The sequence below is a fragment of the Salmo salar genome, chromosome 27 (genome assembly GCF_965601325.2).
Source record: "Salmo salar chromosome 27, fSalSal1, whole genome shotgun sequence".
NCBI lineage: Eukaryota > Metazoa > Chordata > Actinopteri > Salmoniformes > Salmonidae > Salmo > Salmo salar.
In genome coordinates, this window is record NC_138317.1 from 16920476 (window position 1) to 16946741 (window position 26266).

General features: G+C 38.2%; 25 non-coding genes across 25 annotated transcripts; all 25 read right to left on the minus strand.

Annotated features, from left to right (window-relative positions):
* Positions 1-669: 669 nt before the first annotated feature.
* Positions 670-752, minus strand: trnal-uaa (transfer RNA leucine (anticodon UAA)). The gene has a single exon. It is a non-coding gene; the product is annotated as a tRNA-Leu (tRNA).
* A 747-nt stretch (positions 753-1499) lies between these two features.
* On the minus strand, positions 1500-1582 carry trnal-uaa (transfer RNA leucine (anticodon UAA)). The gene has a single exon. It is a non-coding gene; the product is annotated as a tRNA-Leu (tRNA).
* Positions 1583-2329: 747 nt separating this feature from the next.
* trnal-uaa (transfer RNA leucine (anticodon UAA)) lies at positions 2330-2412 on the minus strand. Its single transcript has one exon. It is a non-coding gene; the product is annotated as a tRNA-Leu (tRNA).
* A 747-nt stretch (positions 2413-3159) lies between these two features.
* Positions 3160-3242, minus strand: trnal-uaa (transfer RNA leucine (anticodon UAA)). Its single transcript has one exon. It is a non-coding gene; the product is annotated as a tRNA-Leu (tRNA).
* A 748-nt stretch (positions 3243-3990) lies between these two features.
* Positions 3991-4073, minus strand: trnal-uaa (transfer RNA leucine (anticodon UAA)). The gene has a single exon. It is a non-coding gene; the product is annotated as a tRNA-Leu (tRNA).
* A 747-nt stretch (positions 4074-4820) lies between these two features.
* trnal-uaa (transfer RNA leucine (anticodon UAA)) lies at positions 4821-4903 on the minus strand. Its single transcript has one exon. It is a non-coding gene; the product is annotated as a tRNA-Leu (tRNA).
* Positions 4904-5650: 747 nt separating this feature from the next.
* trnal-uaa (transfer RNA leucine (anticodon UAA)) lies at positions 5651-5733 on the minus strand. Its single transcript has one exon. It is a non-coding gene; the product is annotated as a tRNA-Leu (tRNA).
* A 753-nt stretch (positions 5734-6486) lies between these two features.
* trnal-uaa (transfer RNA leucine (anticodon UAA)) lies at positions 6487-6569 on the minus strand. The gene has a single exon. It is a non-coding gene; the product is annotated as a tRNA-Leu (tRNA).
* Positions 6570-7316: 747 nt separating this feature from the next.
* trnal-uaa (transfer RNA leucine (anticodon UAA)) lies at positions 7317-7399 on the minus strand. Its single transcript has one exon. It is a non-coding gene; the product is annotated as a tRNA-Leu (tRNA).
* A 748-nt stretch (positions 7400-8147) lies between these two features.
* On the minus strand, positions 8148-8230 carry trnal-uaa (transfer RNA leucine (anticodon UAA)). The gene has a single exon. It is a non-coding gene; the product is annotated as a tRNA-Leu (tRNA).
* Positions 8231-8977: 747 nt separating this feature from the next.
* trnal-uaa (transfer RNA leucine (anticodon UAA)) lies at positions 8978-9060 on the minus strand. Its single transcript has one exon. It is a non-coding gene; the product is annotated as a tRNA-Leu (tRNA).
* Positions 9061-9808: 748 nt separating this feature from the next.
* On the minus strand, positions 9809-9891 carry trnal-uaa (transfer RNA leucine (anticodon UAA)). Its single transcript has one exon. It is a non-coding gene; the product is annotated as a tRNA-Leu (tRNA).
* Positions 9892-10638: 747 nt separating this feature from the next.
* trnal-uaa (transfer RNA leucine (anticodon UAA)) lies at positions 10639-10721 on the minus strand. Its single transcript has one exon. It is a non-coding gene; the product is annotated as a tRNA-Leu (tRNA).
* A 1578-nt stretch (positions 10722-12299) lies between these two features.
* On the minus strand, positions 12300-12382 carry trnal-uaa (transfer RNA leucine (anticodon UAA)). Its single transcript has one exon. It is a non-coding gene; the product is annotated as a tRNA-Leu (tRNA).
* Positions 12383-13130: 748 nt separating this feature from the next.
* trnal-uaa (transfer RNA leucine (anticodon UAA)) lies at positions 13131-13213 on the minus strand. The gene has a single exon. It is a non-coding gene; the product is annotated as a tRNA-Leu (tRNA).
* A 748-nt stretch (positions 13214-13961) lies between these two features.
* Positions 13962-14044, minus strand: trnal-uaa (transfer RNA leucine (anticodon UAA)). Its single transcript has one exon. It is a non-coding gene; the product is annotated as a tRNA-Leu (tRNA).
* A 747-nt stretch (positions 14045-14791) lies between these two features.
* On the minus strand, positions 14792-14874 carry trnal-uaa (transfer RNA leucine (anticodon UAA)). The gene has a single exon. It is a non-coding gene; the product is annotated as a tRNA-Leu (tRNA).
* Positions 14875-16452: 1578 nt separating this feature from the next.
* Positions 16453-16535, minus strand: trnal-uaa (transfer RNA leucine (anticodon UAA)). The gene has a single exon. It is a non-coding gene; the product is annotated as a tRNA-Leu (tRNA).
* A 1578-nt stretch (positions 16536-18113) lies between these two features.
* trnal-uaa (transfer RNA leucine (anticodon UAA)) lies at positions 18114-18196 on the minus strand. Its single transcript has one exon. It is a non-coding gene; the product is annotated as a tRNA-Leu (tRNA).
* A 1578-nt stretch (positions 18197-19774) lies between these two features.
* Positions 19775-19857, minus strand: trnal-uaa (transfer RNA leucine (anticodon UAA)). Its single transcript has one exon. It is a non-coding gene; the product is annotated as a tRNA-Leu (tRNA).
* Positions 19858-20605: 748 nt separating this feature from the next.
* trnal-uaa (transfer RNA leucine (anticodon UAA)) lies at positions 20606-20688 on the minus strand. The gene has a single exon. It is a non-coding gene; the product is annotated as a tRNA-Leu (tRNA).
* A 747-nt stretch (positions 20689-21435) lies between these two features.
* On the minus strand, positions 21436-21518 carry trnal-uaa (transfer RNA leucine (anticodon UAA)). The gene has a single exon. It is a non-coding gene; the product is annotated as a tRNA-Leu (tRNA).
* Positions 21519-22266: 748 nt separating this feature from the next.
* Positions 22267-22349, minus strand: trnal-uaa (transfer RNA leucine (anticodon UAA)). Its single transcript has one exon. It is a non-coding gene; the product is annotated as a tRNA-Leu (tRNA).
* Positions 22350-23096: 747 nt separating this feature from the next.
* On the minus strand, positions 23097-23179 carry trnal-uaa (transfer RNA leucine (anticodon UAA)). Its single transcript has one exon. It is a non-coding gene; the product is annotated as a tRNA-Leu (tRNA).
* A 1578-nt stretch (positions 23180-24757) lies between these two features.
* Positions 24758-24840, minus strand: trnal-uaa (transfer RNA leucine (anticodon UAA)). Its single transcript has one exon. It is a non-coding gene; the product is annotated as a tRNA-Leu (tRNA).
* Between the last annotated feature and the right edge of the window lie 1426 nt (positions 24841-26266).

Here is a 26266-nt window from a genome sequence, read left to right on the forward strand (position 1 = left end):
ATATGTAAATGAAACTTGATTACATCCAAATCAAACGTTCTACCAGATGTAGATTTCTTACCAACAAGAACTTTTTTGATTTCGATCATGATTCTAATGCCTTTAACACACTGCCATCCAGGTGTTTCTAAAAGATTAACAAGAGCTGAGTCAAAATGGAAGAACTTGTCATAGTCATTTCTTTCAGATTTGATCCCCGCTAAATGTAAATGAGTGAAAGGAGGGTTGATTACATCTAAAGTAAACTTTTTCCAGGAATGGGGTTGGTACCCATGAGAACATACTGTTCATTGGATTTTTATTCCAACATCAAAACCACTCAGCCATCCTGGTGTAAATAAAGTACGATCAAGATCCCAGTGAAATTGGAATGAGGAGCACACAGTCAGTTATTTTGGCATTGAGCCAGACAATATCTAAACGAGACTTGTTGACATCCAAATCAAACTTAATACAGGAATGGGGTTTCGAAGCAAGAAGAACATCAATTGAGTTGATAATGACTCTAACACCTTAACCACTCAGCCATCTTTTGTGTTTTTAAAGGATTAACACTTGCTGAGTCAAGTCGGAATATCGGAAACAAAGTCAATTCTTTCAGCTTTGATCCAAACAAATTTCCAATGAGTGGAAGGACAATTGACAAAATCCAAATCAACGACAAAATTCTACCAGGAGTGGGGTTCGAACCCACGAGGACATATGTCCATTGGATCTTAAGTCTAACGCCTTAACCTCTCGGCCATCCTGGTGTAAAGAACACAACATCAATGGCCCAGTCAAAATGGAATAAGGAGCACACAGTCAGATTTTTTGCCTTTGATCCAGACAATATGTAAATGAAACTTGATTACATCCAAATCAAACATTCTACCAGATGTAGATTTCGAACCAACAAGAACATTTTAATTTTGATCATGAGTCTAACGCCTTAAACACACTGCCATCCAGGTGTTTCTAAAAGATTAACAAGAGCTGAGTCAAAATGGAAGAACTTTTCATTGTCATTTCTTTCAGATTCGATCCACGCTAAATGTAAAAGAGTGAAAGGAGGGTTGATTACATCCAAAGTAAACTTTTTCGAGGAATGGGGTTGGAACCCACAAGAACATACTGTTCATCTGACTTTAATTCCAATGTCTAAACCACTCAGCCATCCTGGTGTAAATAGAGTACGATCAAGAGCCCAGTGAAATTGGAATGAGGAGCACACAGTCAGTTTTTTTGGCTTTGAGCCAGACAATATCTAAACGAGACTTGTTGACATCCAAATCAAACTTAATACAAGAATAGGGTTTCGAAGCAAGAAGAACAACAATTGAGTTGATAATGACTCTAACACCTTAACCACTCAGCCATCTTTTGTGTTTTTAAAGGATAAACACTTGCTGAGTCAAGTCGGAATATGGGAAACAAAGTCAATTCTTTCAGCTTTGATCCAAAAAAATGTCCAATGAGTGAAAGGTCAATTGATAACATCCGAATCAAAGACAAACTTCTACCAGGAGTGGGGTTCGAACCCACGAGGACATATGTCCATTGGATCTTAAGTCCAACGCCTTAACCTCTCGGCCATCCTGGTGTAAAGATCACAACATCAAGGGCCCAGTCAAAATGGAATAAGGAGCACACAGTCAGATTTTTTGCCTTTGATCCAGACAATATGTAAATGAAACTTGATTACATCCAAATCAAACGTTCTACCAGATGTAGATTTCGAACCAACAAGAACATTTTTATTTCGATCATGATTCTAATGCCTTTAACACACTGCCATCCAGGTGTTTCTAAAAGATTAACAAGAGCTGAGTCAAAATGGAAGAACTTGTCATAGTCATTTCTTTCAGATTTGATCCCCGCTAAATGTAAATGAGTGAAAGGAGGGTTGATTACATCTAAAGTAAACTTTTTCCAGGAATGGGGTTGGTACCCATGAGAACATACTGTTCATTGGATTTTTATTCCAACGTCAAAACCACTCAGCCATCCTGGTGTAAATAGAGTACGATCAAGAGCCCAGTGAAATTGGAATGAGGAGCACACAGTCAGTTTTTTTGGCTTTGAGCCAGACAATATCTAAACGAGACTTGTTGACATCCAAATCAAACGTAATACAAGAATAGGGTTTCGAAGCAAGAAGAACAACAATTGAGTTGATAATGACTCTAACACCTTAACCACTCAGCCATCTTTTGTGTTTTTAAAGGATAAACACTTGCTGAGTCAAGTCGGAATATGGGAAACAAAGTCAATTCTTTCAGCTTTGATCCAAAAAAATGTCCAATGAGTGAAAGGTCAATTGATAACATCCGAATCAAAGACAAACTTCTACCAGGAGTGGGGTTTGAACCCACGACGACATATGTCCATTGGATCTTAAGTCCAACGCCTTACCCTCTCGGCCATCCTGGTGTAAAGATCACAACATCAAGGGCCCAATCAAAATGGAATAAGGAGCACACAATCAGATTTTTTGCCTTTGATCCAGACAATATGTAAATGAAACTTGATTACATCCAAATCAAACGTTCTACCAGATGTAGATTTCTTACCAACAAGAACATTTTTATTTCGATCATGATTCTAATGCCTTTAACACACTGCCATCCAGGTGTTTCTAAAAGATTAACAAGAGCTGAGTCAAAATGGAAGAACTTGTCATAGTCATTTCTTTCAGATTTGATCCCCGCTAAATGTAAATGAGTGAAAGGAGGGTTGATTACATCTAAAGTAAACTTTTTCCAGGAATGGGGTTGGTACCCATGAGAACATACTGTTCATTGGATTTTTATTCCAACGTCAAAACCACTCAGCCATCCTGGTGTAAATAAAGTACGATCAAGATCCCAGTGAAATTGGAATGAGGAGCACACAGTCAGTTATTTTGGCATTGAGCCAGACAATATCTAAACGAGACTTGTTGACATCCAAATCAAACTTAATACAAGAATGGGGTTTCGAAGCAAGAAGAACATCAATTGAGTTGATAATGACTCTAACACCTTAACCACTCAGCCATCTTTTGTGTTTTTAAAGGATTAACACTTGTTGAGTCAAGTCGGAATATGGGAAACAAAGTCAATTCTTTCAGCTTTGATCCAAACAAATTTCCAATGAGTGGAAGGACAATTGACAAAATCCAAATCAACGACAAACTTCTACCAGGAGTGGGGTTTGAAACCACGAGGACATATGTCCATTGGATCTTAAGTCTAACACCTTAACCTCTCGGCCATCCTGGTGTAAAGAACACAACAACAAGGGCCCAGTCAAAATGGAATAAGGAGCACACAGTCAGATTTTTTTTCCTTTGATCCAGACAATATGTAAATGAAACTTGATTACATCCAAATCAAACGTTCTACCAGATGTATATTTCGAACCAACAAGAACATTTTAATTTTGATCATGAGTCTAACGCCTTAAACACACTGCCATCCAGGTGTTTCTAAAAGATTAACAAGAGCTGAGTCAAAATGGAAGAACTTTTCATTGTCATTTCTTTCAGATTCGATCCACGCTAAATGTAAAAGAGTGAAAGGAGGGTTGATTACATCCAAAGTAAACTTTTTCGAGGAATGGGGTTGGAACCCACAAGAACATACTGTTTATTGGACTTTAATTCCAATGTCTAAACCACTCAGCCATCCTGGTGTAAATAGAGTACGATCAAGAGCCCAGTGAAATTGGAATGAGGAGCACACAGTCAGTTTTTTTGGCTTTGAGCCAGACAATATGTAAACGAGACTTGTTGACATCCAAATCAAACTTAATACAAGAATAGGGTTTCGAAGCAAGAAGAACAACAATTGAGTTGATAATGACTCTAACACCTTAACCACTCAGCCATCTTTTGTGTTTTTAAAGGATAAACACTTGCTGAGTCAAGTCGGAATATGGGAAACAAAGTCAATTCTTTCAGCTTTGATCCAAAAAAATGTCCAATGAGTGAAAGGTCAATTGATAACATCCGAATCAAAGACAAACTTCTACCAGGAGTGGGGTTTGAACCCACGACGACATATGTCCATTGGATCTTAAGTCCAACGCCTTACCCTCTCGGCCATCCTGGTGTAAAGATCACAACATCAAGGGCCCAGTCAAAATGGAATAAGGAGCACACAGTCAGATTTTTTGCCTTTGATCCAGACAATATGTAAATGAAACTTGATTACATCCAAATCAAACGTTCTACCAGATGTAGATTTCTTACCAACAAGAACATTTTTATTTCGATCATGATTCTAATGCCTTTAACACACTGCCATCCAGGTGTTTCTGAAAGATTAACAAGAGCTGAGTCAAAATGGAAGAACTTGTCATAGTCATTTCTTTCAGATTTGATCCCCGCTAAATGTAAATGAGTGAAAGGAGGGTTGATTACATCTAAAGTAAACTTTTTCCAGGAATGGGGTTGGTACCCATGAGAACATACTGTTCATTGGATTTTTATTCCAACGTCAAAACCACTCAGCCATCCTGGTGTAAATAAAGTACGATTAAGATCCCAGTGAAATTGGAATGAGGAGCACACAGTCAGTTATTTTGGCATTGAGCCAGACAATATCTAAACGAGACTTGTTGACATCCAAATCAAACTTAATACAAGAATGGGGTTTCGAAGCAAGAAGAACATCAATTGAGTTGATAATGACTCTAACACCTTAACCACTCAGCCATCTTTTGTGTTTTTAAAGGATTAACACTTGCTGAGTCAAGTCGGAATATCGGAAACAAAGTCAATTCTTTCAGCTTTGATCCAAACAAATTTCCAATGAGTGGAAGGACAATTGACAAAATCCAAATCAACGACAAACTTCTACCAGGAGTGGGGTTCGAACCCACGAGGACATATGTCCATTGGATCTTAAGTCTAACGCCTTAACCTCTCGGCCATCCTGGTGTAAATAACACAACATCAATGGCCCAGTCAAAATGGAATAAGGAGCACACAGTCAGATTTTTTTGCCTTTGATCCAGACAATATGTAAATGAAACTTGATTACATCCAAATCAAACATTCTACCAGATGTAGATTTCGAACCAACAAGAACATTTTAATTTTGATCATGAGTCTAACGCCTTAAACACACTGCCATCCAGGTGTTTCTAAAAGATTAACAAGAGCTGAGTCAAAATGGAAGAACTTTTCATTGTCATTTCTTTCAGATTCGATCCACGCTAAATGTAAAAGAGTGAAAGGAGGGTTGATTACATCCAAAGTAAACTTTTTCGAGGAATGGGTTGGAACCCACAAGAACATACTGTTCATCTGACTTTAATTCCAATGTCTAAACCACTCAGGCATCCTGGTGTAAATAGAGTACGATCAAGAGCCCAGTGAAATTGGAATGAGGAGCACACAGTCAGTTTTTTTGGCTTTGAGCCAGACAATATCTAAACGAGACTTGTTGACATCCAAATCAAACTTAATACAAGAATAGGGTTTCGAAGCAAGAAGAACAACAATTGAGTTGATAATGACTCTAACACCTTAACCACTCAGCCATCTTTTGTGTTTTTAAAGGATAAACACTTGCTGAGTCAAGTCGGAATATGGGAAACAAAGTCAATTCTTTCAGCTTTGATCCAAAAAAATGTCCAATGAGTGAAAGGTCAATTGATAACATCCGAATCAAAGACAAACTTCTACCAGGAGTGGGGTTTGAACCCACAACGACATATGTCCATTGGATCTTAAGTCCATCGCCTTAACCTCTCGGCCATCCTGGTGTAAAGATCACAACATCAAGGGCCCAGTCAACATGGAATAAGGAGCACACAGTCAGATTTTTTGTCTTTGATCCAGACAATATGTAAATGAAACTTGATTACATCCAAATCAAACGTTCTACCAGATGTAGATTTCTTACCAACAAGAACTTTTTTGATTTCGATCATGATTCTAATGCCTTTAACACACTGCCATCCAGGTGTTTCTAAAAGATTAACAAGAGCTGAGTCAAAATGGAAGAACTTGTCATAGTCATTTCTTTCAGATTTGATCCCCGCTAAATGTAAATGAGTGAAAGGAGGGTTGATTACATCTAAAGTCAACTTTTTCCAGGAATGGGGTTGGTACCCATGAGAACATACTGTTCATTGGATTTTTATTCCAACGTCAAAACCACTCAGCCATCCTGGTGTAAATAAAGTACGATCAAGATCCCAGTGAAATTGGAATGAGGAGCACACAGTCAGTTATTTTGGCATTGAGCCAGACAATATCTAAACGAGACTTGATGACATCCAAATCAAACTTAATACAAGAATGGGGTTTCGAAGCAAGAAGAACATCAATTGAGTTGATAATGACTCTAACACCTTAACCACTTAACCACACCATCTTTTGTGTTTTTAAAGGATTAACACTTGCTGAGTCAAGTCGGAATATCGGAAACAAAGTCAATTCTTTCAGCTTTGATCCAAACAAATTTCCAATGAGTGGAAGGACAATTGACAAAATCCAAATCAACGACAAACTTCTACCAGGAGTGGGGTTCGAACCCACGAGGACATATGTCCATTGGATCTTAAGTCTAACGCCTTAACCTCTCGGCCATCCTGGTGTAAAGAACACAACATCAATGGCCCAGTCAAAATGGAATAAGGAGCACACAGTCAGATTTTTTGCCTTTGATCCAGACAATATGTAAATGAAACTTGATTACATCCAAATCAAACATTCTACCAGATGTAGATTTCGAACCAACAAGAACATTTTAATTTTGATCATGAGTCTAACGCCTTAAACACACTGCCATCCAGGTGTTTCTAAAAGATTAACAAGAGCTGAGTCAAAATGGAAGAACTTTTCATTGTCATTTCTTTCATATTCGATCCACGCTAAATGTAAAAGAGTGAAAGGAGGGTTGATTACATCCAAAGTAAACTTTTTCGAGGAATGGGGTTGGAACCCACAAGAACATACTGTTCATCTGACTTTAATTCCAATGTCTAAACCACTCAGGCATCCTGGTGTAAATAGAGTACGATCAAGAGCCCAGTGAAATTGGAATGAGGAGCACACAGTCAGTTATTTTGGCTTTGAGCCAGACAATATCTAAACGAGACTTGTTGACATCCAAATCAAACTTAATACAAGAATAGGGTTTCGAAGCAAGAAGAACAACAATTGAGTTGATAATGACTCTAACACCTTAACCACTCAGCCATCTTTTGTGTTTTTAAAGGATAAACACTTGCTGAGTCAAGTCGGAATATGGGAAACAAAGTCAATTCTTTCAGCTTTGATCCAAAAAAATGTCCAATGAGTGAAAGGTCAATTGATAACATCCGAATCAAAGACAAACTTCTACCAGGAGTGGGGTTTGAACCCACAACGACATATGTCCATTGGATCTTAAGTCCATCGCCTTAACCTCTCGGCCATCCTGGTGTAAAGATCACAACATCAAGGGCCCAGTCAAAATGGAATAAGGAGCACACAGTCAGATTTTTTGTCTTTGATCCAGACAATATGTAAATGAAACTTGATTACATCCAAATCAAACGTTCTACCAGATGTAGATTTCTTACCAACAAGAACTTTTTTGATTTCGATCATGATTCTAATGCCTTTAACACACTGCCATCCAGGTGTTTCTAAAAGATTAACAAGAGCTGAGTCAAAATGGAAGAACTTGTCATAGTCATTTCTTTCAGATTTGATCCCCGCTAAATGTAAATGAGTGAAAGGAGGGTTGATTACATCTAAAGTCAACTTTTTCCAGGAATGGGGTTGGTACCCATGAGAACATACTGTTCATTGGATTTTTATTCCAACGTCAAAACCACTCAGCCATCCTGGTGTAAATAAAGTACGATCAAGATCCCAGTGAAATTGGAATGAGGAGCACACAGTCAGTTATTTTGGCATTGAGCCAGACAATATCTAAACGAGACTTGATGACATCCAAATCAAACTTAATACAAGAATGGGGTTTCGAAGCAAGAAGAACATCAATTGAGTTGATAATGACTCTAACACCTTAACCACTCAGCCATCTTTTGTGTTTTTAAAGGATTAACACTTGCTGAGTCAAGTCGGAATATCGGAAACAAAGTCAATTCTTTCAGCTTTGATCCAAACAAATTTCCAATGAGTGGAAGGACAATTGACAAAATCCAAATCAACGACAAACTTCTACCAGGAGTGGGGTTCGAACCCACGAGGACATATGTCCATTGGATCTTAAGTCTAACGCCTTAACCTCTCGGCCATCCTGGTGTAAAGAACACAACATCAATGGCCCAGTCAAAATGGAATAAGGAGCACACAGTCAGATTTTTTGCCTTTGATCCAGACAATATGTAAATGAAACTTGATTACATCCAAATCAAACATTCTACCAGATGTAGATTTCGAACCAACAAGAACATTTTAATTTTGATCATGAGTCTAACGCCTTAAACACACTGCCATCCAGGTGTTTCTAAAAGATTAACAAGAGCTGAGTCAAAATGGAAGAACTTTTCATTGTCATTTCTTTCAGATTCGATCCACGCTAAATGTAAAAGAGTGAAAGGAGGGTTGATTACATCCAAAGTAAACTTTTTCGAGGAATGGGGTTGGAACCCACAAGAACATACTGTTCATCTGACTTTAATTCCAATGTCTAAACCACTCAGGCATCCTGGTGTAAATAGAGTACGATCAAGAGCCCAGTGAAATTGGAATGAGGAGCACACAGTCAGTTATTTTGGCTTTGAGCCAGACAATATCTAAACGAGACTTGTTGACATCCAAATCAAACTTAATACAAGAATAGGGTTTCGAAGCAAGAAGAACAACAATTGAGTTGATAATGACTCTAACACCTTAACCACTCAGCCATCTTTTGTGTTTTTAAAGGATAAACACTTGCTGAGTCAAGTCTGAATATGGGAAACAAAGTCAATTCTTTCAGCTTTGATCCAAAAAAATTTCCAATGAGTGAAAGGTCAATTGATAACATCCGAATCAAAGACAAACTTCTACCAGGAGTGGGGTTCGAACCCACGAGGACATATGTCCATTGGATCTTAAGTCCAACGCCTTAACCTCTCGGCCATCCTGGTGTAAAGATCACAACATCAAGGGCCCAGTCAAAATGGAATAAGGAGCACACAGTCAGATTTTTTGTCTTTGATCCAGACAATATGTAAATGAAACTTGATTACATCCAAATCAAACATTCTACCAGATGTAGATTTGTTACCAACAAGAACTTTTTTGATTTCGATCATGATTCTAATGCCTTTAACACACTGCCATCCAGGTGTTTCTAAAAGATTAACAAGAGCTGAGTCAAAATGGAAGAACTTGTCATAGTCATTTCTTTCAGATTTGATCCCCTCTAAATGTAAATGAGTGAAAGGAGGGTTGATTACATCTAAAGTAAACTTTTTCCAGGAATGGGGTTGGTACCCATGAGAACATACTGTTCATTGGATTTTTATTCCAACGTCAAAACCACTCAGCCATCCTGGTGTAAATAAAGTACGATCAAGATCCCAGTGAAATTGGAATGAGGAGCACACAGTCAGTTATTTTGGCATTGAGCCAGACAATATCTAAACGAGACTTGTTGACATCCAAATCAAACTTAATACAGGAATGGGGTTTCGAAGCAAGAAGAACATCAATTGAGTTGATAATGACTCTAACACCTTAACCACTCAGCCATCTTTTGTGTTTTTAAAGGATTAACACTTGCTGAGTCAAGTCGGAATATGGGAAACAAAGTCAATTCTTTCAGCTTTGATCCAAACAAATTTCCAATGAGTGGAAGGACAATTGACAAAATCCAAGTCAACGACAAACTTCTACCAGGAGTGGGGTTCGAAACCACGAGGACATATGTCCATTGGATCTTAAGTCTAACACCTTAACCTCTCGGCCATCCTGGTGTAAAGAACACAACAACAAGGGCCCAGTCAAAATGGAATAAGGAGCACACAGTCAGATTTTTTGCCTTTGATCCAGACAATATGTAAATGAAACTTGATTACATCCAAATCAAACGTTCTACCAGATGTATATTTCGAACCAATAAGAACATTTTAATTTTGATCATGAGTCTAACGCCTTAAACACACTGCCATCCAGGTGTTTCTAAAAGATTAACAAGAGCTGAGTCAAAATGGAAGAACTTGTCATAGTCATTTCTTTCAGATTTGATCCCCGCTAAATGTAAATGAGTGAAAGGAGGGTTGATTACATCTAAAGTAAACTTTTTCCAGGAATCGGGTTGGTACCCATGAGAACATACTGTTCATTGGATTTTTATTCCAACGTCAAAACCACTCAGCCATCCTGGTGTAAATAGAGTACGATCAAGAGCCCAGTGAAATTGGAATGAGGAGCACACAGTCAGTTATTTTGGCTTTGAGCCAGACAATATCTAAACGAGACTTGTTGACATCCAAATCAAACTTAATACAAGAATAGGGTTTCGAAGCAAGAAGAACAACAATTGAGTTGATAATGACTCTAACACCTTAACCACTCAGCCATCTTTTGTGTTTTTAAAGGATAAACACTTGCTGAGTCAAGTCTGAATATGGGAAACAAAGTCAATTCTTTCAGCTTTGATCCAAAAAAATTTCCAATGAGTGAAAGGTCAATTGATAACATCCGAATCAAAGACAAACTTCTACCAGGAGTGGGGTTCGAACCCACGAGGACATATGTCCATTGGATCTTAAGTCCAACGCCTTAACCTCTCGGCCATCCTGGTGTAAAGATCACAACATCAAGGGCCCAGTCAAAATGGAATAAGGAGCACACAGTCAGATTTTTTGTCTTTGATCCAGACAATATGTAAATGAAACTTGATTACATCCAAATCAAACGTTCTACCAGATGTAGATTTCTTACCAACAAGAACTTTTTTGATTTCGATCATGATTCTAATGCCTTTAACACACTGCCATCCAGGTGTTTCTAAAAGATTAACAAGAGCTGAGTCAAAATGGAAGAACTTGTCATAGTCATTTCTTTCAGATTTGATCCCCGCTAAATGTAAATGAGTGAAAGGAGGGTTGATTACATCTAAAGTAAACTTTTTCCAGGAATGGGGTTGGTACCCATGAGAACATACTGTTCATTGGATTTTTATTCCAACGTCAAAACCACTCAGCCATCCTGGTGTAAATAAAGTACGATCAAGATCCCAGTGAAATTGGAATGAGGAGCACACAGTCAGTTATTTTGGCATTGAGCCAGACAATATCTAAACGAGACTTGTTGACATCCAAATCAAACTTAATACAGGAATGGGGTTTCGAAGCAAGAAGAACATCAATTGAGTTGATAATGACTCTAACACCTTAACCACTCAGCCATCTTTTGTGTTTTTAAAGGATTAACACTTGCTGAGTCAAGTCGGAATATGGGAAACAAAGTCAATTCTTTCAGCTTTGATCCAAACAAATTTCCAATGAGTGGAAGGACAATTGACAAAATCCAAATCAACGACAAACTTCTACCAGGAGTAGGGTTCGAAACCACGAGGACATATGTCCATTGGATCTTAAGTCTAACGCCTTAACCTCTCTGCAATCCTGGTGTAAAGAACACAACAACAAGGGCCCAGTCAAAATGGAATAAGGAGCACACAGTCAGATTTTTTGCCTTTGATCCAGACAATATGTAAATGAAACTTGATTACATCCAAATCAAACGTTCTACCAGATGTATATTTCGAACCAACAAGAACATTTTAATTTTGATCATGAGTCTAACGCCTTAAACACACTGCCATCCAGGTGTTTCTAAAAGATTAACAAGAGCTGAGTCAAAATGGAAGAACTTTTCATTGTCATTTCTTTCAGATTCGATCCACGCTAAATGTAAAAGAGTGAAAGGAGGGTTGATTACATCCAAAGTAAACTTTTTCGAGGAATGGGGTTGGAACCCACAAGAACATACTGTTCATTGGACTTTAATTCCAATGTCTAAACCACTCAGCCATCCTGGTGTAAATAGAGTACGATCAAGAGCCCAGTGAAATTGGAATGAGGAGCACACAGTCAGTTTTTTTGGCTTTGAGCCAGACAATATCTAAACGAGACTTGTTGACATCCAAATCAAACTTAATACAAGAATAGGGTTTCGAAGCAAGAAGAACAACAATTGAGTTGATAATGACTCTAACACCTTAACCACTCAGCCATCTTTTGTGTTTTTAAAGGATAAACACTTGCTGAGTCAAGTCGGAATATGGGAAACAAAGTCAATTCTTTCAGCTTTGATCCAAAAAAATGTCCAATGAGTGAAAGGTCAATTGATAACATCCGAATCAAAGACAAACTTCTACCAGGAGTGGGGTTTGAACCCACGACGACATATGTCCATTGGATCTTAAGTCCAACGCCTTAACCTCTCGGCCATCCTGGTGTAAAGATCACAACATCAAGGGCCCAGTCAAAATGGAATAAGGAGCACACAGTCAGATTTTTTGTCTTTGATCCAGACAATATGTAAATGAAACTTGATTACATCCAAATCAAACGTTCTACCAGATGTAGATTTCTTACCAACAAGAACTTTTTTGATTTCGATCATGATTCTAATGCCTTTAACACACTGCCATCCAGGTGTTTCTAAAAGATTAACAAGAGCTGAGTCAAAATGGAAGAACTTTTCATTGTCATTTCTTTCAGATTCGATCCACGCTAAATGTAAAAGAGTGAAAGGAGGGTTGATTACATCCAAAGTAAACTTTTTCGAGGAATGGGGTTGGAACCCACAAGAACATACTGTTCATCTGACTTTAATTCCAATGTCTAAACCACTCAGGCATCCTGGTGTAAATAGAGTACGATCAAGAGCCCAGTGAAATTGGAATGAGGAGCACACAGTCAGTTATTTTGGCTTTGAGCCAGACAATATCTAAACGAGACTTGTTGACATCCAAATCAAACTTAATACAAGAATAGGGTTTCGAAGCAAGAAGAACAACAATTGAGTTGATAATGACTCTAACACCTTAACCACTCAGCCATCTTTTGTGTTTTTAAAGGATAAACACTTGCTGAGTCAAGTCTGAATATGGGAAACAAAGTCAATTCTTTCAGCTTTGATCCAAAAAAAATTCCAATGAGTGAAAGGTCAATTGATAACATCCGAATCAAAGACAAACTTCTACCAGGAGTGGGGTTCGAACCCACGAGGACATATGTCCATTGGATCTTAAGTCCAACGCCTTAACCTCTCGGCCATCCTGGTGTAAAGATCACAACATCAAGGGCCCAGTCAAAATGGAATAAGGAGCACACAGTCAGATTTTTTGTCTTTGATCCAGACAATATGTAAATGAAACTTGATTACATCCAAATCAAACATTCTACCAGATGTAGATTTCTTACCAACAAGAACTTTTTTGATTTCGATCATGATTCTAATGCCTTTAACACACTGCCATCCAGGTGTTTCTAAAAGATTAACAAGAGCTGAGTCAAAATGGAAGAACTTGTCATAGTCATTTCTTTCAGATTTGATCCCCTCTAAATGTAAATGAGTGAAAGGAGGGTTGATTACATCTAAAGTAAACTTTTTCCAGGAATGGGGTTGGTACCCATGAGAACATACTGTTCATTGGATTTTTATTCCAACGTCAAAACCACTCAGCCATCCTGGTGTAAATAAAGTACGATCAAGATCCCAGTGAAATTGGAATGAGGAGCACACAGTCAGTTATTTTGGCATTGAGCCAGACAATATCTAAACGAGACTTGTTGACATCCAAATCAAACTTAATACAGGAATGGGGTTTCGAAGCAAGAAGAACATCAATTGAGTTGATAATGACTCTAACACCTTAACCACTCAGCCATCTTTTGTGTTTTTAAAGGATTAACACTTGCTGAGTCAAGTCGGAATATGGGAAACAAAGTCAATTCTTTCAGCTTTGATCCAAACAAATTTCCAATGAGTGGAAGGACAATTGACAAAATCCAAGTCAACGACAAACTTCTACCAGGAGTGGGGTTCGAAACCACGAGGACATATGTCCATTGGATCTTAAGTCTAACACCTTAACCTCTCGGCCATCCTGGTGTAAAGAACACAACAACAAGGGCCCAGTCAAAATGGAATAAGGAGCACACAGTCAGATTTTTTGCCTTTGATCCAGACAATATGTAAATGAAACTTGATTACATCCAAATCAAACGTTCTACCAGATGTATATTTCGAACCAATAAGAACATTTTAATTTTGATCATGAGTCTAACGCCTTAAACACACTGCCATCCAGGTGTTTCTAAAAGATTAACAAGAGCTGAGTCAAAATGGAAGAACTTGTCATAGTCATTTCTTTCAGATTTGATCCCCGCTAAATGTAAATGAGTGAAAGGAGGGTTGATTACATCTAAAGTAAACTTTTTCCAGGAATCGGGTTGGTACCCATGAGAACATACTGTTCATTGGATTTTTATTCCAACGTCAAAACCACTCAGCCATCCTGGTGTAAATAGAGTACGATCAAGAGCCCAGTGAAATTGGAATGAGGAGCACACAGTCAGTTATTTTGGCTTTGAGCCAGACAATATCTAAACGAGACTTGTTGACATCCAAATCAAACTTAATACAAGAATAGGGTTTCGAAGCAAGAAGAACAACAATTGAGTTGATAATGACTCTAACACCTTAACCACTCAGCCATCTTTTGTGTTTTTAAAGGATAAACACTTGCTGAGTCAAGTCTGAATATGGGAAACAAAGTCAATTCTTTCAGCTTTGATCCAAAAAAATTTCCAATGAGTGAAAGGTCAATTGATAACATCCGAATCAAAGACAAACTTCTACCAGGAGTGGGGTTCGAACCCACGAGGACATATGTCCATTGGATCTTAAGTCCAACGCCTTAACCTCTCGGCCATCCTGGTGTAAAGATCACAACATCAAGGGCCCAGTCAAAATGGAATAAGGAGCACACAGTCAGATTTTTTGTCTTTGATCCAGACAATATGTAAATGAAACTTGATTACATCCAAATCAAACGTTCTACCAGATGTAGATTTCTTACCAACAAGAACTTTTTTGATTTCGATCATGATTCTAATGCCTTTAACACACTGCCATCCAGGTGTTTCTAAAAGATTAACAAGAGCTGAGTCAAAATGGAAGAACTTGTCATAGTCATTTCTTTCAGATTTGATCCCCGCTAAATGTAAATGAGTGAAAGGAGGGTTGATTACATCTAAAGTAAACTTTTTCCAGGAATGGGGTTGGTACCCATGAGAACATACTGTTCATTGGATTTTTATTCCAACGTCAAAACCACTCAGCCATCCTGGTGTAAATAAAGTACGATCAAGATCCCAGTGAAATTGGAATGAGGAGCACACAGTCAGTTATTTTGGCATTGAGCCAGACAATATCTAAACGAGACTTGTTGACATCCAAATCAAACTTAATACAGGAATGGGGTTTCGAAGCAAGAAGAACATCAATTGAGTTGATAATGACTCTAACACCTTAACCACTCAGCCATCTTTTGTGTTTTTAAAGGATTAACACTTGCTGAGTCAAGTCGGAATATGGGAAACAAAGTCAATTCTTTCAGCTTTGATCCAAACAAATTTCCAATGAGTGGAAGGACAATTGACAAAATCCAAATCAACGACAAACTTCTACCAGGAGTAGGGTTCGAAACCACGAGGACATATGTCCATTGGATCTTAAGTCTAACGCCTTAACCTCTCTGCAATCCTGGTGTAAAGAACACAACAACAAGGGCCCAGTCAAAATGGAATAAGGACCACACAGTCAGATTTTTTGCCTTTGATCCAGACAATATGTAAATGAAACTTGATTACATCCAAATCAAACGTTCTACCAGATGTATATTTCGAACCAACAAGAACATTTTAATTTTGATCATGAGTCTAACGCCTTAAACACACTGCCATCCAGGTGTTTCTAAAAGATTAACAAGAGCTGAGTCAAAATGGAAGAACTTTTCATTGTCATTTCTTTCAGATTCGATCCACGCTAAATGTAAAAGAGTGAAAGGAGGGTTGATTACATCCAAAGTAAACTTTTTCGAGGAATGGGGTTGGAACCCACAAGAACATACTGTTCATTGGACTTTAATTCCAATGTCTAAACCACTCAGCCATCCTGGTGTAAATAGAGTACGATCAAGAGCCCAGTGAAATTGGAATGAGGAGCACACAGTCAGTTTTTTTGGCTTTGAGCCAGACAATATCTAAACGAGACTTGTTGACATCCAAATCAAACTTAATACAAGAATAGGGTTTCGAAGCAAGAAGAACAACAATTGAGTTGATAATGACTCTAACACCTTAACCACTCAGCCATCTTTTGTGTTTTTAAAGGATAAACACTTGCTGAGTCAAGTCGGAATATGGGAAACAAAGTCAATTCTTTCAGCTTTGATCCAAAAAAATGTCCAATGAGTGAAAGGTCAATTGATAACATCCGAATCAAAGACAAACTTCTACCAGGAGTGGGGTTTGAACCCACGACGACATATGTCCATTGGATCTTAAGTCCAACGCCTTAACCTCTCGGCCATCCTGGTGTAAAGATCACAACATCAAGGGCCCAGTCAAAATGGAATAAGGAGCACACAGTCAGATTTTTTGTCTTTGATCCAGACAATATGTAAATGAAACTTGATTACATCCAAATCAAACGTTCTACCAGATGTAGATTTCTTACCAACAAGAACTTTTTTGATTTCGATCATGATTCTAATGCCTTTAACACACTGCCATCCAGGTGTTTCTAAAAGATTAACAAGAGCTGAGTCAAAATGGAAGAACTTGTCATAGTCATTTCTTTCAGATTTGATCCCCGCTAAATGTAAATGAGTGAAAGGAGGGTTGATTACATCTAAAGTCAACTTTTTCCAGGAATGGGGTTGGTACCCATGAGAACATACTGTTCATTGGATTTTTATTCCAACGTCAAAACCACTCAGCCATCCTGGTGTAAATAAAGTACGATCAAGATCCCAGTGAAATTGGAATGAGGAGCACACAGTCAGTTATTTTGGCATTGAGCCAGACAATATCTAAACGAGACTTGTTGACATCCAAATCAAACTTAATACAGGAATGGGGTTTCGAAGCAAGAAGAACATCAATTGAGTTGATAATGACTCTAACACCTTAACCACTCAGCCATCTTTTGTGTTTTTAAAGGATTAACACTTGCTGAGTCAAGTCGGAATATGGGAAACAAAGTCAATTCTTTCAGCTTTGATCCAAACAAATTTCCAATGAGTGGAAGGACAATTGACAAAATCCAAATCAACGACAAACTTCTACCAGGAGTAGGGTTCGAAACCACGAGGAGATATGTCCATTGGATCTTAAGTCTAACGCCTTAACCTCTCTGCCATCCTGGTGTAAAGAACACAACAACAAGGGCCCAGTCAAAATGGAATAAGGAGCACACAGTCAGATTTTTTGCCTTTGATCCAGACAATATGTAAATGAAACTTGATTACATCCAAATCAAACGTTCTACCAGATGTATATTTCGAACCAACAAGAACATTTTAATTTTGATCATGAGTCTAACGCCTTAAACACACTGCCATCCAGGTGTTTCTAAAAGATTAACAAGAGCTGAGTCAAAATGGAAGAACTTTTCATTGTGATTTCTTTCAGATTCGATCCACGCTAAATGTAAAAGAGTGAAAGGAGGGTTGATTACATCCAAAGTAAACTTTTTCGAGGAATGGGGTTGGAACCCACAAGAACATACTGTTCATTGGACTTTAATTCCAATGTCTAAACCACTCAGCCATCCTGGTGTAAATAGAGTACGATCAAGAGCCCAGTGAAATTGGAATGAGGAGCACACAGTCAGTTTTTTTGGCTTTGAGCCAGACAATATCTAAACGAGACTTGTTGACATCCAAATCAAACTTAATACAAGAATAGGGTTTCGAAGCAAGAAGAACAACAATTGAGTTGATAATGACTCTAACACCTTAACCACTCAGCCATCTTTTGTGTTTTTAAAGGATAAACACTTGCTGAGTCAAGTCGGAATATGGGAAACAAAGTCAATTCTTTCAGCTTTGATCCAAAAAAATGTCCAATGAGTGAAAGGTCAATTGATAACATCCGAATCAAAGACAAACTTCTACCAGGAGTGGGGTTTGAACCCACGACGACATATGTCCATTGGATCTTAAGTCCAACGCCTTAACCTCTCGGCCATCCTGGTGTAAAGATCACAACATCAAGGGCCCAGTCAAAATGGAATAAGGAGCACACAGTCAGATTTTTTGTCTTTGATCCAGACAATATGTAAATGAAACTTGATTACATCCAAATCAAACGTTCTACCAGATGTAGATTTCTTACCAACAAGAACTTTTTTGATTTCGATCATGATTCTAATGCCTTTAACACACTGCCATCCAGGTGTTTCTAAAAGATTAACAAGAGCTGAGTCAAAATGGAAGAACTTGTCATAGTCATTTCTTTCAGATTTGATCCCCGCTAAATGTAAATGAGTGAAAGGAGGGTTGATTACATCTAAAGTAAACTTTTTCCAGGAATGGGGTTGGTACCCATGAGAACATACTGTTCATTGGATTTTTATTCCAACGTCAAAACCACTCAGCCATCCTGGTGTAAATAAAGTACGATCAAGATCCCAGTGAAATTGGAATGAGGAGCACACAGTCAGTTATTTTGGCATTGAGCCAGACAATATCTAAACGAGACTTGTTGACATCCAAATCAAACTTAATACAGGAATGGGGTTTCGAAGCAAGAAGAACATCAATTGAGTTGATAATGACTCTAACACCTTAACCACTCAGCCATCTTTTGTGTTTTTAAAGGATTAACACTTGCTGAGTCAAGTCGGAATATGGGAAACAAAGTCAATTCTTTCAGCTTTGATCCAAACAAATTTCCAATGAGTGGAAGGACAATTGACAAAATCCAAATCAACGACAAACTTCTACCAGGAGTAGGGTTCGAAACCACGAGGAGATATGTCCATTGGATCTTAAGTCTAACGCCTTAACCTCTCTGCCATCCTGGTGTAAAGAACACAACAACAAGGGCCCAGTCAAAATGGAATAAGGAGCACACAGTCAGATTTTTTGCCTTTGATCCAGACAATATGTAAATGAAACTTGATTACATCCAAATCAAACGTTCTACCAGATGTATATTTCGAACCAACAAGAACATTTTAATTTTGATCATGAGTCTAACGCCTTAAACACACTGCCATCCAGGTGTTTCTAAAAGATTAACAAGAGCTGAGTCAAAATGGAAGAACTTTTCATTGTGATTTCTTTCAGATTCGATCCACGCTAAATGTAAAAGAGTGAAAGGAGGGTTGATTACATCCAAAGTAAACTTTTTCGAGGAATGGGGTTGGAACCCACAAGAACATACTGTTCATTGGACTTTAATTCCAATGTCTAAACCACTCAGCCATCCTGGTGTAAATAGAGTACGATCAAGAGCCCAGTGAAATTGGAATGAGGAGCACACAGTCAGTTTTTTTGGCTTTGAGCCAGACAATATCTAAACGAGACTTGTTGACATCCAAATCAAACTTAATACAAGAATAGGGTTTCGAAGCAAGAAGAACAACAATTGAGTTGATAATGACTCTAACACCTTAACCACTCAGCCATCTTTTGTGTTTTTAAAGGATAAACACTTGCTGAGTCAAGTCGGAATATGGGAAACAAAGTCAATTCTTTCAGCTTTGATCCAAAAAAATGTCCAATGAGTGAAAGGTCAATTGATAACATCCGAATCAAAGACAAACTTCTACCAGGAGTGGGGTTTGAACCCACGACGACATATGTCCATTGGATCTTAAGTCCAACGCCTTAACCTCTCGGCCATCCTGGTGTAAAGATCACAACATCAAGGGCCCAGTCAAAATGGAATAAGGAGCACACAGTCAGATTTTTTGTCTTTGATCCAGACAATATGTAAATGAAACTTGATTACATCCAAATCAAACGTTCTACCAGATGTAGATTTCTTACCAACAAGAACTTTTTTGATTTCGATCATGATTCTAATGCCTTTAACACACTGCCATCCAGGTGTTTCTAAAAGATTAACAAGAGCTGAGTCAAAATGGAAGAACTTGTCATAGTCATTTCTTTCAGATTTGATCCCCGCTAAATGTAAATGAGTGAAAGGAGGGTTGATTACATCTAAAGTCAACTTTTTCCAGGAATGGGGTTGGTACCCATGAGAACATACTGTTCATTGGATTTTTATTCCAACGTCAAAACCACTCAGCCATCCTGGTGTAAATAAAGTACGATCAAGATCCCAGTGAAATTGGAATGAGGAGCACACAGTCAGTTATTTTGGCATTGAGCCAGACAATATCTAAACGAGACTTGATGACATCCAAATCAAACTTAATACAAGAATGGGGTTTCGAAGCAAGAAGAACATCAATTGAGTTGATAATGACTCTAACACCTTAACCACTCAGCCATCTTTTGTGTTTTTAAAGGATTAACACTTGCTGAGTCAAGTCGGAATATCGGAAACAAAGTCAATTCTTTCAGCTTTGATCCAAACAAATTTCCAATGAGTGGAAGGACAATTGACAAAATCCAAATCAACGACAAACTTCTACCAGGAGTGGGGTTCGAACCCACGAGGACATATGTCCATTGGATCTTAAGTCTAACGCCTTAACCTCTCGGCCATCCTGGTGTAAAGAACACAACATCAATGGCCCAGTCAAAATGGAATAAGGAGCACACAGTCAGATTTTTTGCCTTTGATCCAGACAATATGTAAATGAAACTTGATTACATCCAAATCAAACATTCTACCAGATGTAGATTTCGAACCAACAAGAACATTTTAATTTTGATCATGAGTCTAACGCCTTAAACACACTGCCATCCAGGTGTTTCTAAAAGATTAACAAGAGCTGAGTCAAAATGGAAGAACTTTTCATTGTCATTTCTTTCAGATTCGATCCACGCTAAATGTAAAAGAGTGAAAGGAGGGTTGATTACATCCAAAGTAAACTTTTTCGAGGAATGGGGTTGGAACCCACAAGAACATACTGTTCATCTGACTTTAATTCCAATGTCTAAACCACTCAGCCATCCTGGTGTAAATAGAGTACGATCAAGAGCCCAGTGAAATTGGAATGAGGAGCACACAGTCAGTTTTTTTGGCTTTGAGCCAGACAATATCTAAACGAGACTTGTTGACATCCAAATCAAACTTAATACAAGAATAGGGTTTCGAAGCAAGAAGAACAACAATTGAGTTGATAATGACTCTAACACCTTAACCACTCAGCCATCTTTTGTGTTTTTAAAGGATAAACACTTGCTGAGTCAAGTCGGAATATGGGAAACAAAGTCAATTCTTTCAGCTTTGATCCAAAAAAATGTCCAATGAGTGAAAGGTCAATTGATAACATCCGAATCAAAGACAAACTTCTACCAGGAGTGGGGTTTGAACCCACGACGACATATGTCCATTGGATCTTAAGTCCAACGCCTTAACCTCTCGGCCATCCTGGTGTAAAGATCACAACATCAAGGGCCCAGTCAAAATGGAATAAGGAGCACACAGTCAGATTTTTTGTCTTTGATCCAGACAATATGTAAATGAAACTTGATTACATCCAAATCAAACATTCTACCAGATGTAGATTTCTTACCAACAAGAACTTTTTTGATTTCGATCATGATTCTAATGCCTTTAACACACTGCCATCCAGGTGTTTCTAAAAGATTAACAAGAGCTGAGTCAAAATGGAAGAACTTGTCATAGTCATTTCTTTCAGATTTGATCCCCTCTAAATGTAAATGAGTGAAAGGAGGGTTGATTACATCTAAAGTAAACTTTTTCCAGGAATGGGGTTGGTACCCATGAGAACATACTGTTCATTGGATTTTTATTCCAACGTCAAAACCACTCAGCCATCCTGGTGTAAATAAAGTACGATCAAGATCCCAGTGAAATTGGAATGAGGAGCACACAGTCAGTTATTTTGGCATTGAGCCAGACAATATCTAAACGAGACTTGTTGACATCCAAATCAAACTTAATACAGGAATGGGGTTTCGAAGCAAGAAGAACATCAATTGAGTTGATAATGACTCTAACACCTTAACCACTCAGCCATCTTTTGTGTTTTTAAAGGATTAACACTTGCTGAGTCAAGTCGGAATATGGGAAACAAAGTCAATTCTTTCAGCTTTGATCCAAACAAATTTCCAATGAGTGGAAGGACAATTGACAAAATCCAAATCAACGACAAACTTCTACCAGGAGTGGGGTTCGAAACCACGAGGACATATGTCCATTGGATCTTAAGTCTAACACCTTAACCTCTCGGCCATCCTGGTGTAAAGAACACAACAACAAGGGCCCAGTCAAAATGGAATAAGGAGCACACAGTCAGATTTTTTGCCTTTGATCCAGACAATATGTAAATGAAACTTGATTACATCCAAATCAAACGTTCTACCAGATGTATATTTCGAACCAATAAGAACATTTTAATTTTGATCATGAGTCTAACGCCTTAAACACACTGCCATCCAGGTGTTTCTAAAAGATTAACAAGAGCTGAGTCAAAATGGAAGAACTTGTCATAGTCATTTCTTTCAGATTTGATCCCCGCTAAATGTAAATGAGTGAAAGGAGGGTTGATTACATCTAAAGTAAACTTTTTCCAGGAATCGGGTTGGTACCCATGAGAACATACTGTTCATTGGATTTTTATTCCAACGTCAAAACCACTCAGCCATCCTGGTGTAAATAGAGTACGATCAAGAGCCCAGTGAAATTGGAATGAGGAGCACACAGTCAGTTATTTTGGCTTTGAGCCAGACAATATCTAAACGAGACTTGTTGACATCCAAATCAAACTTAATACAAGAATAGGGTTTCGAAGCAAGAAGAACAACAATTGAGTTGATAATGACTCTAACACCTTAACCACTCAGCCATCTTTTGTGTTTTTAAAGGATAAACACTTGCTGAGTCAAGTCTGAATATGGGAAACAAAGTCAATTCTTTCAGCTTTGATCCAAAAAAATTTCCAATGAGTGAAAGGTCAATTGATAACATCCGAATCAAAGACAAACTTCTACCAGGAGTGGGGTTCGAACCCACGAGGACATATGTCCATTGGATCTTAAGTCCAACGCCTTAACCTCTCGGCCATCCTGGTGTAAAGATCACAACATCAAGGGCCCAGTCAAAATGGAATAAGGAGCACACAGTCAGATTTTTTGTCTTTGATCCAGACAATATGTAAATGAAACTTGATTACATCCAAATCAAACGTTCTACCAGATGTAGATTTCTTACCAACAAGAACTTTTTTGATTTCGATCATGATTCTAATGCCTTTAACACACTGCCATCCAGGTGTTTCTAAAAGATTAACAAGAGCTGAGTCAAAATGGAAGAACTTGTCATAGTCATTTCTTTCAGATTTGATCCCCGCTAAATGTAAATGAGTGAAAGGAGGGTTGATTACATCTAAAGTAAACTTTTTCCAGGAATGGGGTTGGTACCCATGAGAACATACTGTTCATTGGATTTTTATTCCAACGTCAAAACCACTCAGCCATCCTGGTGTAAATAAAGTACGATCAAGATCCCAGTGAAATTGGAATGAGGAGCACACAGTCAGTTATTTTGGCATTGAGCCAGACAATATCTAAACGAGACTTGTTGACATCCAAATCAAACTTAATACAGGAATGGGGTTTCGAAGCAAGAAGAACATCAATTGAGTTGATAATGACTCTAACACCTTAACCACTCAGCCATCTTTTGTGTTTTTAAAGGATTAACACTTGCTGAGTCAAGTCGGAATATGGGAAACAAAGTCAATTCTTTCAGCTTTGATCCAAACAAATTTCCAATGAGTGGAAGGACAATTGACAAAATCCAAATCAACGACAAACTTCTACCAGGAGTAGGGTTCGAAACCACGAGGACATATGTCCATTGGATCTTAAGTCTAACGCCTTAACCTCTCTGCAATCCTGGTGTAAAGAACACAACAACAAGGGCCCAGTCAAAATGGAATAAGGACCACACAGTCAGATTTTTTGCCTTTGATCCAGACAATATGTAAATGAAACTTGATTACATCCAAATCAAACGTTCTACCAGATGTATATTTCGAACCAACAAGAACATTTTAATTTTGATCATGAGTCTAACGCCTTAAACACACTGCCATCCAGGTGTTTCTAAAAGATTAACAAGAGCTGAGTCAAAATGGAAGAACTTTTCATTGTCATTTCTTTCAGATTCGATCCACGCTAAATGTAAAAGAGTGAAAGGAGGGTTGATTACATCCAAAGTAAACTTTTTCGAGGAATGGGGTTGGAACCCACAAGAACATACTGTTCATTGGACTTTAATTCCAATGTCTAAACCACTCAGCCATCCTGGTGTAAATAGAGTACGATCAAGAGCCCAGTGAAATTGGAATGAGGAGCACACAGTCAGTTTTTTTGGCTTTGAGCCAGACAATATCTAAACGAGACTTGTTGACATCCAAATCAAACTTAATACAAGAATAGGGTTTCGAAGCAAGAAGAACAACAATTGAGTTGATAATGACTCTAACACCTTAACCACTCAGCCATCTTTTGTGTTTTTAAAGGATAAACACTTGCTGAGTCAAGTCGGAATATGGGAAACAAAGTCAATTCTTTCAGCTTTGATCCAAAAAAATGTCCAATGAGTGAAAGGTCAATTGATAACATCCGAATCAAAGACAAACTTCTACCAGGAGTGGGGTTTGAACCCACGACGACATATGTCCATTGGATCTTAAGTCCAACGCCTTAACCTCTCGGCCATCCTGGTGTAAAGATCACAACATCAAGGGCCCAGTCAAAATGGAATAAGGAGCACACAGTCAGATTTTTTGTCTTTGATCCAGACAATATGTAAATGAAACTTGATTACATCCAAATCAAACGTTCTACCAGATGTAGATTTCTTACCAACAAGAACTTTTTTGATTTCGATCATGATTCTAATGCCTTTAACACACTGCCATCCAGGTGTTTCTAAAAGATTAACAAGAGCTGAGTCAAAATGGAAGAACTTGTCATAGTCATTTCTTTCAGATTTGATCCCCGCTAAATGTAAATGAGTGAAAGGAGGGTTGATTACATCTAAAGTCAACTTTTTCCAGGAATGGGGTTGGTACCCATGAGAACATACTGTTCATTGGATTTTTATTCCAACGTCAAAACCACTCAGCCATCCTGGTGTAAATAAAGTACGATCAAGATCCCAGTGAAATTGGAATGAGGAGCACACAGTCAGTTATTTTGGCATTGAGCCAGACAATATCTAAACGAGACTTGTTGACATCCAAATCAAACTTAATACAGGAATGGGGTTTCGAAGCAAGAAGAACATCAATTGAGTTGATAATGACTCTAACACCTTAACCACTCAGCCATCTTTTGTGTTTTTAAAGGATTAACACTTGCTGAGTCAAGTCGGAATATGGGAAACAAAGTCAATTCTTTCAGCTTTGATCCAAACAAATTTCCAATGAGTGGAAGGACAATTGACAAAATCCAAATCAACGACAAACTTCTACCAGGAGTAGGGTTCGAAACCACGAGGAGATATGTCCATTGGATCTTAAGTCTAACGCCTTAACCTCTCTGCCATCCTGGTGTAAAGAACACAACAACAAGGGCCCAGTCAAAATGGAATAAGGAGCACACAGTCAGATTTTTTGCCTTTGATCCAGACAATATGTAAATGAAACTTGATTACATCCAAATCAAACGTTCTACCAGATGTATATTTCGAACCAACAAGAACATTTTAATTTTGATCATGAGTCTAACGCCTTAAACACACTGCCATCCAGGTGTTTCTAAAAGATTAACAAGAGCTGAGTCAAAATGGAAGAACTTTTCATTGTGATTTCTTTCAGATTCGATCCACGCTAAATGTAAAAGAGTGAAAGGAGGGTTGATTACATCCAAAGTAAACTTTTTCGAGGAATGGGGTTGGAACCCACAAGAACATACTGTTCATTGGACTTTAATTCCAATGTCTAAACCACTCAGCCATCCTGGTGTAAATAGAGTACGATCAAGAGCCCAGTGAAATTGGAATGAGGAGCACACAGTCAGTTTTTTTGGCTTTGAGCCAGACAATATCTAAACGAGACTTGTTGACATCCAAATCAAACTTAATACAAGAATAGGGTTTCGAAGCAAGAAGAACAACAATTGAGTTGATAATGACTCTAACACCTTAA